We start from the raw sequence: 12,550 nt of genomic DNA on the forward strand, positions 1-12,550 counted from the left end.
TTCTACCAGAAGCAAATGCTTATCTTAGCTTCCCTGAAGCTCTAGGGCACATGATCTCAACATATTCTCTAATGTCTAGATCATCTACTCAGTCTATCTGTCAGTTTGTAGATGATAGGATGTATTGAACTTTAAATCCATGCCTATAGCCCTCTATATAGGCTTCTATAAATTTGATGTAAATCGAGGATCACTATATGAAACAATATCCCTTGATACCCCGTGTAGTCGCACAATCTTTCTAATGTAGATCTCAGCATGCTTTTCAACTGTATAGGTAGTCTTGACTAGTAAGAAGTGTGTCGACTTGGTCAAACAATCTACGATCACCTAGATAGAGTCAAAACCAGCCTACGTTTTTGGCAGACTAGATACAAAATCTATTGAAATAATGTCCTATTTCCATTTAGGAATCTCTAGAGGTCATAACAACCCCCATAGCTTTCAGTGGTTTGTCTTGACCTTTTGACAAGTCAAACACTTACTAACATAGTCTATGACATTCTTTTTGATACCTGGCCACCTCATGGTATATCTTAGTAGCATTACCAGGATAAAGGTGTAGCTACTACAATGCACCTCATCTAATAATTGCTTTTGAATAGACTCATTATTGAGAACATACAACCTACCTTTGGAAACCACATACCTATAATTACTAAACCAATAGTCCATTATGTTACCAATCTTGATATCTTGACTTATCTTTAGTAAAACTGGATCTTTATGTTGAGTATCCCGTATCTCTTTCTAAAATTCATTAAAAATAACTATAGTCTTAAGATCATTTAAAGTAAACTCAGTCATATCTAAACAATTAGATAAGCCACATGTAAGGTCTTATGACTAAGAGCATCTTCTACCACATTCGCTTTCCCTAGATGGTACTTAAATTTGAAATTATAATCTTTATGAAACTCTATCAAGTGTTTTTGTCTTATGTTCAGTTCTTTTTAATCCACTAGGTACTTGAGACTTTTATGGTTACTCAAGATCCTAAACTCTGTTCTAAAAAGATAATGATGCTAGATCTTCAGCGCAAGGACCACCATAGCCAACTTTAGGTCATGTACATATAATTCTCCTTATATGGCCTAAGCTATCAAGACACATATGCCATTACTCTCTCATCTTGCATTAAAACAAAACCAAGACCCTTATGAGAGGTATCAATATACACATCATAAGGCCTTTAAGGATATGAAATTACTAACATTAGAATTGTCATTAATTTTTCTTTCAATTCAAGTAAGGCTATCTCACACTTATTATCTTAGATAAATGGCCTATCCTTCCTTGTGAGCCTAGTCAAAGGCATCAAAATCTAGGTGAAACCCTTAATAAAATGGTGGTAGTAACTTGCTAACCCTAGGAAACTACAGATCTCTGTAATCGATTTTGGTCTCTCCTATTGCAAAACTACTTTAACCTTATATAGATCAACTGCAATACTATCTGCTAACACAATATATCCTAAGACTTTGACCTCTCTCATCTAAAAGTCAGTCTTACTGAGCTTGACATATAGCTTATGATCTCACATAAACTTTAGGTTAGTCCTCAAATGTCTGGCAATTGCTCCTCATCTTTAGAGTAGATTAATATATTATCAATAAAAACCACTACAAATTGATATATATGAAAGGCTGAAAGATGCAGTTTGTTGAGTCTATGAAAACCATAGGCATATTGGTCAACCTGAACGGCATAACCAAGAACTCATAATAGGCATATTGAGTCTTAAAAGCTATCTTCGCTACATCCTAATCCTCAGTTGGTGGTACCCTAAATGAAAATCTATCTTAGAGAAAATTGTGACACTAACCAACTGATCCAAGAGATTATCGAGGCAAGGTAATGGGTACTTGTTCTTCACTGTAACCTTATTCAACTGCCTACAATTGATACATAATCTTAAACTATTATCCTTCTTTTTCACAAATAAGATAGGGGACTCTTGAGGAGAAATAATGGGTCTAATAAATCCCTTTCCTAATAGCTTTTTAAGATACTTCTTCAATTCAACAAGTTCTGAAAGAGCCATTCTGTAGGGAGCCTTTGAAATTGGCTACGTCCCTGTACCAGGTCAATCAAGAATTCAACCTTATACTCTGGAGGTAATCCTAATAGATCCTCTAAGAATACCTTTGGGAACTCCTTAACAACATCATTTTTATCCACTTTACTTGCCTCAGACCCTTGGGTAGCAAGCACTACCATATAAGCCTTACAACCTTGTTTAATCACTTCTTAGCTTGTAAAGAAGAAAGAAAATAAGAATAACCAAGGTATTCCTTGATCACCTTTGGTACTTTTACTAAAATCATGGCCTTACCCACATAATCCAAGGCAACACTATAAGCTATCAGCCAGTCTGTGCCAATGATCAAGTCGATCCCTTATATAGGCAATTTCATCACATTCACCCAAGTTGACCACCCATTAAAAGTCATCTTAGTCTTACACACCATGTTGGATCGACTGACCAAACTAAAAGTAGAGGAAACTTTTATATCATAGGGCAATTACTGTAACATCTCAAATTTATAATTCTATGTTAATGACTAATTATCAAATGAATTAGTGATTTAATGTGGGATTAGGATTTTAGATAGTGAAATGTTATATTAATTCATTAGGGTGTCATGTGGATAGATATGAGTAAAAGAGTGAAGTCTTATAGTAGAACGTGTGAGTGCAATGAAGATTTCTCTCATTGTGCCATGTGCTACGACGCAGGGTGTAAAACTTTAATAAGTAAGGTCATGACAACTTGTGAAAAACAGAAAGGAAATAAGGAGGAAGGGGTTTTGGTATGGAGAAGAGTCCAAGCTGTGTTAGGGCATTAAACTTTGGGAGCAAGGATAATGTTTCCAACCTGTTACTTATTGGGTAAGTCTCGTACTACCTTAACCTCCAATTCTACCTTATTTTTTCTTAGTTTTAACTAGTGAGAAATTGAATTCAGAAGTTTTAAGGAATTGATTTTATACACTATAGTAATAGAAAGGTTCTCCAAAACTAAACTAGTACTTTATAGCAGTTTGAGTTAGAACGATAAAGCTTTAAAGCTACAAGCATAATTTGGCCTAACCTAGAGAAAGTAGTAAAAGAAAGTTTGATTGTGAGGAAGATAGTGGTTGTAGTGAGTGATAGTTAAGTGTTATGCTTGTGAGCAAATGTGAATTGTGAAAGTGATAGTAATTTGATGTTAAGTTGTGGTAAATGGTACATTTTGTCAATAGAGTTATTGACTCTAGGTGTCTAAATTATGTAGATTCTAGTGTGTGACACATAAATAGTAGAGAGAGATTTGAGTAAGAAACTTACATGGGTAACCCTTTCTATTGGACAGAAGGGTTGAAGTAACTATATATTTTATTGTGTTTATTAACTATTATAATTGTGTAGAAGTAAATACAAAATGGAGAATTTGTTGTTTTGAGTTTTATGCATGATTTGACATTGTAAATAGTTTTAGCATGAAAATTGATTGGTGAAATGCAATTTGAAATGTTATTGGTTTTCATTGATATATATATGTTATGCATAAAAGAATAAAATGTGGAAATGTGAAAGAGCAAAGAATTGCATAAAAAGGGCATGATCATAGGGGGTGGGAGTTCATTTAGGATATGTGGGGATGTGTGTGTGTGGAGATAGGAGTGAAATCCATATGGTCAGACTGGCACCATGGGACATCCAGTGTAGCATTATAGGGGTTGTTGCCATGGGTAATCTGGTATAGCATACTATGTGATTGTAACCATGGGACATTCGGCTAGTCTGGCAAGTCCCTAGTGCCTGTTAGGGTGTGGTTGGAGTCAGCGATACCTCTATCACAAGTGTGTGAAGAGAGAAACCAAAGTCTATAGGTAGGTTAAATTACCTTTAGCCATGTGTTTCTACCCCCTAAAGTGTGCTCGAGTTAATGATGATTGATCTAGTAGAGCCTATAGTTTTATGTCAGGGACCATGAGAGGTTCAATGGCTATTTGATCATACCAGTGTATATTTATGGGAATTACTTTGAAAAGATGAAATTTCTTCTTATTTTGATATATATATATATATATATATATTTAGTATTACCTTAGTTTTGTTGCTTTGGCATGGTTATTTGTGATAATAGACATTTAATGAACTATATTGGTTACTAAGATTTTTATCTCACCCGTGGTTATTTATATTGTTAGGTTTTGATAGTGGTGGTACAAGGGGGAAAGATATAGGTCGAGTTGAAACTTCTCTCTAAAGCCTTTGTAAGAAATTAGTGTAATGAATTTGTATATTAGTTGTGAACTTGTGTATAAGTTGTCATAAGATTCAATGCATGAGCATAAAATGGTGATTGTGGCATGTTTTGTTGATTTTGGTTCCCTAGCCCTTTGTATACATGTGAATGGTGAAATGATTAAGTAGGCTAGTGAATAAATGTGTAAATGTGTAGATATGAGGTGTACTTGATGTGTATGTAGATACATGGCCTCATATGAGATTGAAATGAAGAAATATGATTTGGCCCAAAGTGTGATATGGGCAGTTTACAGGCCAATTGTGTGTATAAGTGTTGTATTATTTATATGAATGGTCAATCAAGTGTGTATTATTCATTTAGACGTAGTCAAGGTCTAAAAAGTGGCTAATAATATATGATTTTCAAATTGAGATGCTTGAGTGGTAAATTTTGACTTAAAACGGTCAAAATGCACTTGGGTGTACAACTTTGAAATGGGACATCGAATTGAAATGAAATCAGTGTTATTAGTTAGGTTTTAAAACAAGTTTTGTGTGGGAGCTTAAACTAACCCAATCAGACATCGGGTGCAGAATTGGCGCACATCGAAAGTTCATACTAGAATCTGCAAAATAATAGCAAATTCAGGTATGTGTGCCGCAGTACATGTATTGTATACCATGGTGTACGGCATAGAGAGTCTTGCTTTGGTCTCTGTGCCATATACCGTGGTGCATGTGGCACGTGGCACGTGGCACAGCACATCGTCCCAATTGTGACCTAATTTTTTTGAAATGCACATGTTCTCTTAGTCTTGGATGTACCTACATAAATTCTTTCACTGTGTAATGTTTTATAATTTAAGTAATTTATGAAATGATTTTGAAAATATTTTCTTGGGATCCCAAAGTTTTCAAATTAAATTATTTTGGATTGATTAGTAAATTAAGTGGTGGAGCGCATGGTAATGTTAGTAAGGGCATTTCAAATCGCTCAACAGGCATACCCATTCTATTTTAGCACTTAGTAGAAATAAAAGAATGAGTAGCACCACAATTAAATAAGGCTTTTAAATCAAGGCCACATAAATAGAAACCATACCAGTAATAAGATTTAATGACTTCCTAGCCTCCTCTTAAGATACCATATATACTTTATCAGGAACCTTGTTCCTCTAATTTGAGCTCTTATGCAATCAAGGTAGTCATAGATTAAATGGCCTAATTTTCCACACTTGAACTAAGCAAAGCAGTGACTAGAAACCTTGCCATATTTATTGCAAGATGACCTTGCTATGCTCAAAATCAAAGCATGACTGGTCTATGAAGAACATGCTGAAGCATTCCTAGATAAACTAGAACCCCCAAAGCTCATAGTACCACCTTGATTATCTTGAACTCTTGAATCCCTTTTTAAATTTTGATTACTAGAAGAAGACCTAGCTTTAAAGGAGCTACCAGAAGAAGAACTAAAGCTAAAACCCACTCTTTTAGATACACCATGAATAGGAGCCAATCTAAAAGAAAATTGGCCTTTTGCTGGCCTTAGTAAGCGGTAATCCTCAAATGATTACACATTTCATCATATGTCGTATTGCCTAGCAAAGACAGCTACTAGTGTTACTCTAGTCTTATCTTTTTAAATAACCTTTAACTGAAATTTAGGTATGTTGAGCACTTACAGAGTTAGCAGTTAGCCTCATCTTTCCACTTGCTATCATTAATTAAGTATTTGGATATGTTGAGAACTTAGATAGTTGATTGAATTTCATTATAAAGGTCTCTCATTTGAGTCTCCTGCTGAAAAGCATGAAATTCTGCTTTCTCATCTTTAAAAGCTAGTGGGAAGTGAAAATCATAAAACATTTCCTTAAATTCAACCCAAGCCATAGATCTACCATCTGTGGGGTTACTAGAATCCCATTAATGCTTCGCTTTACTAATAAGCTGCATCGTAGACAAGACAACCCTCTTGCTTAGATGCATATCTTACTACAATAAATAATTGCTCTATTCGATCCAACCACTCCTTAGCTTTTCCATCAAGCATACTACCACCATATGTGGTCAGATTAGAGAGTGAGAGAATTCCTTCCAAGATCTGGATATGTCATCTTCTTGATTATCAGCAATAAGTTCATGAGGTCCCACAACACTAGAAGCACCCTGCCCAGTGATAGAACATATTTGTTACACACTTATCTATATCAATTAGGACTACTTTATTGATGTTTTATCACCTCAAAGAGCACAAATTGTATTAGATTTAGAAAATCACCGAAGTTTTTAGGTTTAGTGCACTAGGGGTATGTTGGTCCAAAAATGAACTTGTGAGAAAATGTACAAGAAAAATTGAAAAAAAGAATTTTATGTCCAAACAATGAGTGGTCGAATTATATTTTTGAAATTCATTTTAGTTTGGGAGTAATTAAATAAAAAATTAATACTTTCTTAAGTGTGCTAGTTTGACCTAGTTTTTGATTTGCCTTTGTGTGAAAATTTTTATATAACTTTATACAGCTTGAAACTTGGTTATTTTAAAATTCTCCCTTCTAAATATGAATTTAATTTTTTACTTTTATTAGATATTATTAAGTTACATATTATTTAATTGAATTATGTGATTTATGTAATATAGGTGGCATACGACTTATGCATCAATTGGGCAACTGAAGTCAACACTCCTTAGGTCAAAGATCAGCATTTGGGCATAAATTATGCTGCATTTAGGAGATTAAATCAGATTAAATAATGTGGATGACATACATATGAGAGATTTCACACACATTGGAATCATCTACAAGCTAACAGGAGAATGTCACCTTGCAAGTGTGACAAGACTCCCATTTTCTTTTAATTTCTTTTCCTATTTTTTAATTGATGCTTCAGCTAAAGGAAAATCCAATTACATGCCATTCAGCTCACCAATTCAGATCAATAAGCCATTCATTTCATCTTTCACATTTTTTAAGTGTTCTTCATTTTCTCTTTTCTCTACACCATAATTTTTGTCCAGCCCTATTTCGCTCTCTTTTCATAATCAAATCCACTCAATTTTTCCACCATTCTCTTCTTCACTCATGGCTGATCAAACCCCTATCACCTAGAAGAAGAATTGAAGCTCAATTAATCAAGATGCAAGGAGCAACCTTGCGGCTGCTACGTGTTCTTAAAGGAAGCAAGATGTCCTTAATGTTTTATAGCTAGATTCTTCATAGAATCTTAGGAGAGAGTTGATGAAAGAGGAGTTTTGAAGTCTTCACTTGGCTAAGCTCAATTATTTCTTCATCTTGTTTCAATTTCATTTGAGTACTATGACTATAGTTGATTGTAGTTCAATTTGACTTAGTTTCATAGTTTGTGATAATTAGTTATATTGGAACATGATTTTTGAATTAATTTTTATTCCCTTTAGCTATCGGAATTTTCACCACTTAGACCAATATCATGCCAATGTGATTTTTCAAGGGATTTTTAGTCTAGCATTAACCTTGCATATGTTATGTTTGATAAAGGTTTGATTAAATGCTTAAGTTTCATAGTTTTTTACTTGAGTTACCTATGAACCATGGCTGTTGGAAGTGAAATTTAATTAAACACTTAGTTAATTTTAGAGATAAGCTAGTAATATAACTTAAGGGCTTATTATGAGCACTTAGGGAGTTGAGTTAGTGAAGCTAAGTTGCTTGAGATAATTGTCTTAAGTAAACATTGCTTTCTAGCCAAGGAAGAAAGGTTGAGTGAACTGCCACAATTGATTAGAGACTAGGATTCTTCCATTAACAACAACTTAGGATTCCTACCTTAATAGAAAAGCCAACCACCTCTTAGGTTTAGTTTGCACTTAATTTCATTATGTAATTAGTTAATAAACTTCATTTAATGGTTAATCTATTCACTAAGTTTTCTAGCCTACGTAGTTAGAACCTCCTCCTTGAGAGATGACCTAGGGCTGACCTAAGTACTACATTTTGGTTAGCTTTAGTTAAATTTGAGGGTTGAATGACACAACCGCATCACCTAGCATCTGGGTTAACATACTGATTTGGAACAGCATGACTTCTAAGATTTTGCTTATGTCCACCATCACTTCAAGTAGCCTAACCATTGTAACATCTAAAATTTTTAATTCTAGAATAAATTGCTAATTAAAGGATAAATTAGTTAAAAATGATTAATTAATGGTACAAAAACAAGAAAATAAAGAAACTTTCTGGAGGAACTTTTTTATTCTCTAATAAAATTACTGACATTACACTAAAAGTATGGCCCTATTTATACTGTCATGGGGTAAACAAAAGCAGAAGAATTAAAATGAAGGTTGCACACGTTACAACTGGATTTTATTAATTGTTATTAACTTGGGACATTTTTAAACTTCAATAGATGATGTGAATGTGGTGCAGAACTCAGGCTTTCATTTCAACCATAGCTCGCTTCCATTTCATCCTCCCCAAGTTTGATGGAACTTGCCCTTGAGTCAAATTCAGTATCATTCTCAATGAAAGGAGATAGATTAGCAATAGTAAAGGTGGAAAACACTCTATAAGAACTAGGCAATTTCACCTTATAAGTATTATTGTTGATCTTTTGCACAATCGTGAATGGACCATTAGCTCCTGGGGATAGCTTGGCTTGTGGTTGTTTAAAAAAATGTTCCTTTCTCAGATATATCCAAACCAAGTCTCTCACATTAAAATTTTGATGTTTCTGACACTTGTCACATTGAGTTTTGTATCTCAAGTTCTACTTCTGCATTGGTTCACAAACTTGTTCATACAACTTCTTGATTTCCTTAGCCTTTGAGTCAACGTCATAACTATATTGCTACTTATTAAGTGAAGGGGTTAAGTCTAGCAGACTAAGAGGATGAGTGCCATAAATAACTTCAAACAGACAACTTCCAGTTGCTTGGTTGACATATTTATTTTAGGTAAATTCAACTTGAGAAAGAACGAGGTCCTTCTGCTTCAAATTCTTCCTCATGAAACTACAAAGAAGATCGCTAAGAACCCTATTTATAGCTTCAGTTTAACAATTCATCTGGGGATGACTAACATTGCTAAATTGGAGCTTAGTTCCCATCTTCTTCTATAGAATCTGCTAAAAGTGGCTGAAAAACTTCACATCACGATCAAAAGTGATAGTCTTGGAAATTCTATAAAAATGAACAATCTCTTTAAAGTACAAATTTGCTACTTAAACGGCGTCATTAGTCTTTTGGCATGGAATGAAATGGGTCATTTTTTAGAAATAATCCATGACTACCATGAAAGAATCTTTTTACCTCTAAGTCTATGGTAAACCTAGAATAAAATCTATGCTCACGTCTTCCCAAGGTGCTTTTGGAATGGTAGCGGCATGTATAATCTCGTGTTTTGACTCTTGGCTATAACCAAATGATATATTTTGCACCTTTGCATATGCCAATTGACATCTCCTTCAAGTCCTGGCCAATAGAAATTCTCTTTGACCAGATCAACTATTTTTTCTCTATTGAAATGACCAGTTAGTCCTCCATCATGAGCTTGCTAAATTATGGCTTCTCTCAAGAAACCTTGTGGAATCCATAGGGTTTTAGCTCAAAATAGAAGCCCATTATGTCTGTAAAATTGGTAGAAATATTTATTTTCCATTGCTTCCTATACTTCTCAAAAACTAGGATTATCCTAGTGCAGCTCTTTAACAAGTTCAAACCTAAAAACTTTAGATTGCATTGTTGTGAGCAATACATACCGATGACTAAGAGCATCAGCTATAGAGTTCAAAGTTCTAGCCTTACGCTTGATAAGGAATGGAAAAGACTATAAGAGTTCACTCTAACGGGCATACTTATGGCTAATCTTATGTTGAGAATTTAAATACTTGAGGGCTTCATGATTAGAAAAGAGTATGACTTTTTTGTTTAGGAGATAGTTACTCCAATGTTGGAGAGCTCGGACAACGACATACAATTCTTTGTTATAGGTAGAATACCTAAGCTTAGCATCGTTGAACTTTTTATTGAAAAAAGGTTATGGGTGTAACATCCTAAATTTCTTAATCTTCATATTAGTGGTTAATCAAAAGTAAAGTAGTATTAGTATGGGATTAGAGATTAAAATGATTACTTAGTGATTTGACTCATTGGTGTGTTGTATGAATAGATACAGGTATGAGGAGTACATTTTGATTTGAAGCAAGTGTGCGTGGTGAGAATAAATCTCATTGTGTCATGCATTGTGGCTTGTGTTGCATGTTTGCTGCATATGGACTAGAAAATCACATCTTAAGTCATGAAATCTAGTGATTTTTAAAAGTGAAATTTTATAAACACACGAGAGAAAGAGAGAAGAAGGGTTGAGAAGTTAGAGGAAGCTATTTTAGGCTGTTGGAAGGTACTTCAGATTGATTACTTATTAGGTAAGCTATGTATAACTCTTACCTTTCATTCTACACAAATTTCTCTAGAAATGAGTTATAGGAAAATTGATTTGATGGAATCTGAAGGGTTTAGTTCTTGTCTAATAGTAACAAAAAGGTTATTGGGAGTTAAATTAGAGCTTTGTGACTGGTTTAAAGCTGAACAGTAAAACTTCAAACTTGTAGACTCAATTTCAACCCTTAAAGAGAGAAAGTTAGGGCAAAAATCTTGTTTGAGTGAAATAAGACTAGTTGAGGTGATGTAAAGTAGTAATTGTATAGTAATCGATAAATGGAAAAGAGTTTATGGATAAATATAGCCCTAAGTAGTAAATATAACTTTTTGGTCAAAATAGACCAAATATGTTCAAATTGGCATATTAGACATGTGAGTAGAGAAAAGAAGATTGAGATAAGCTATTGTAATTGTTGAAATCCACAGGTAACCTTTCTAGTGATAGAAGGGTTGAGGTAGCCAAATAACTTTTTTTGTTTGACTGTTTATTATAACAATATATTTGTATGTTATATAGTGCATGAACTTGTTTTGAATTAAGCATGATTTATAGTATTGTGTAAATGTTGCATGAAATAGCTTTTGATTGACTAAAAGTATTGAAATGGGCATTTTCAAATGATATGTTAATATATATATATATATATATTAGATGAGAAAATGTGTAAAATGGTAAATGGGAACCTTAAATGGTTCAAAAAGAATGACCATAAGGGTGAAAGTTCACCCGAGTGGAGGAGATGATAAAGATAATGTGGCAAGGTTTCCTTAGTACCCGACAGGGTGCAGTGTTTGAAATAATTCTCCTTAGTGCCTTGTAAGGTGTAGTGTTAGAGAAGATCTTCTTAGTGCCTATTAAGGTGCGCTGTTAGAGATGAAAGATGCCTTAGTATATTTATGATACAGTGTTGGAGTCAACGATGCCCTATTATGTGTATTGGGGAAACCATAGTCCGTATGTACATTAGTACATCTTTGTCCAAGTGATTCTACCACTACAGGTGAGTTCAAGGCTAATGAGAGTGTATATTAGTCTAAGATAATCCTATTGCTTCGTGTTAGGGTGATTTGAAGGTTTGGTCAGTAATTATCATGCTATATCATGCTATGAGATATTATGAGATGTTATGAGATATTATGGAATGTTGTACATAAGAAACTGGTGAAATACAGAACATTGATGAGACTTAAGCAAATATGTGATATATATCATGTTAATGAGATTTTAGAGGGTATAATATGTTTTGTTTTCATATAGTTGCATGTGATAGTCAATAGAAGTGAGTTATTCTATTATTGAGATTTTTATCTCACCCCCATGGTTACATATTTTCAAGACTAGGAAGTGATCAGGATAAGGGAAGAGAGTCTGAACCAGCTTGAGTTGTGAAGCCCGTGTATATTTGCTGTGTAATGAAATGAACCAAGATTTTATATATAGGGGTAAATGAGTTGCCATAGGGTTGCATGCATGACTTAACTAATGACTTTTATGGAATCTTAGCCCAATTATATGTATTTGTGATGAAATGAATTAGGGGCTATGATTGTGATGAATATGTGTTGAAACTGTGCGTATATGTTAGTGAATCTTAAGCCCAAGTAAGAAATTATGATAAAATGAGTAATTTGGGGCTAGATTGAGTATTACATGTGTTATGAATATGAGTGTATATGAATGTGTTGAGAAAAGGCCTAATAGGCTATATTATGCCAAGTATTGGACAATTGTGCATGTTTATGAAAATGTGAAAATTGGCCATAGAAGGGTCAAATTTCAATATATATGGAATTGTGATAAATTATGATCAATTAGGTGTATTAGGTCCTTTTGGACTTGATTCAAGGCCTAGTACAGAGAGAAAGGGATCAATTTGAGTGCTTGGGTATGTAAAT

The sequence above is a fragment of the Prosopis cineraria genome, unplaced genomic scaffold (genome assembly GCF_029017545.1).
Source record: "Prosopis cineraria cultivar Desert tree isolate PC_DT_omini unplaced genomic scaffold, ASM2901754v1 PC9, whole genome shotgun sequence".
In the NCBI taxonomy this organism is placed as follows: domain Eukaryota; kingdom Viridiplantae; phylum Streptophyta; class Magnoliopsida; order Fabales; family Fabaceae; genus Prosopis; species Prosopis cineraria.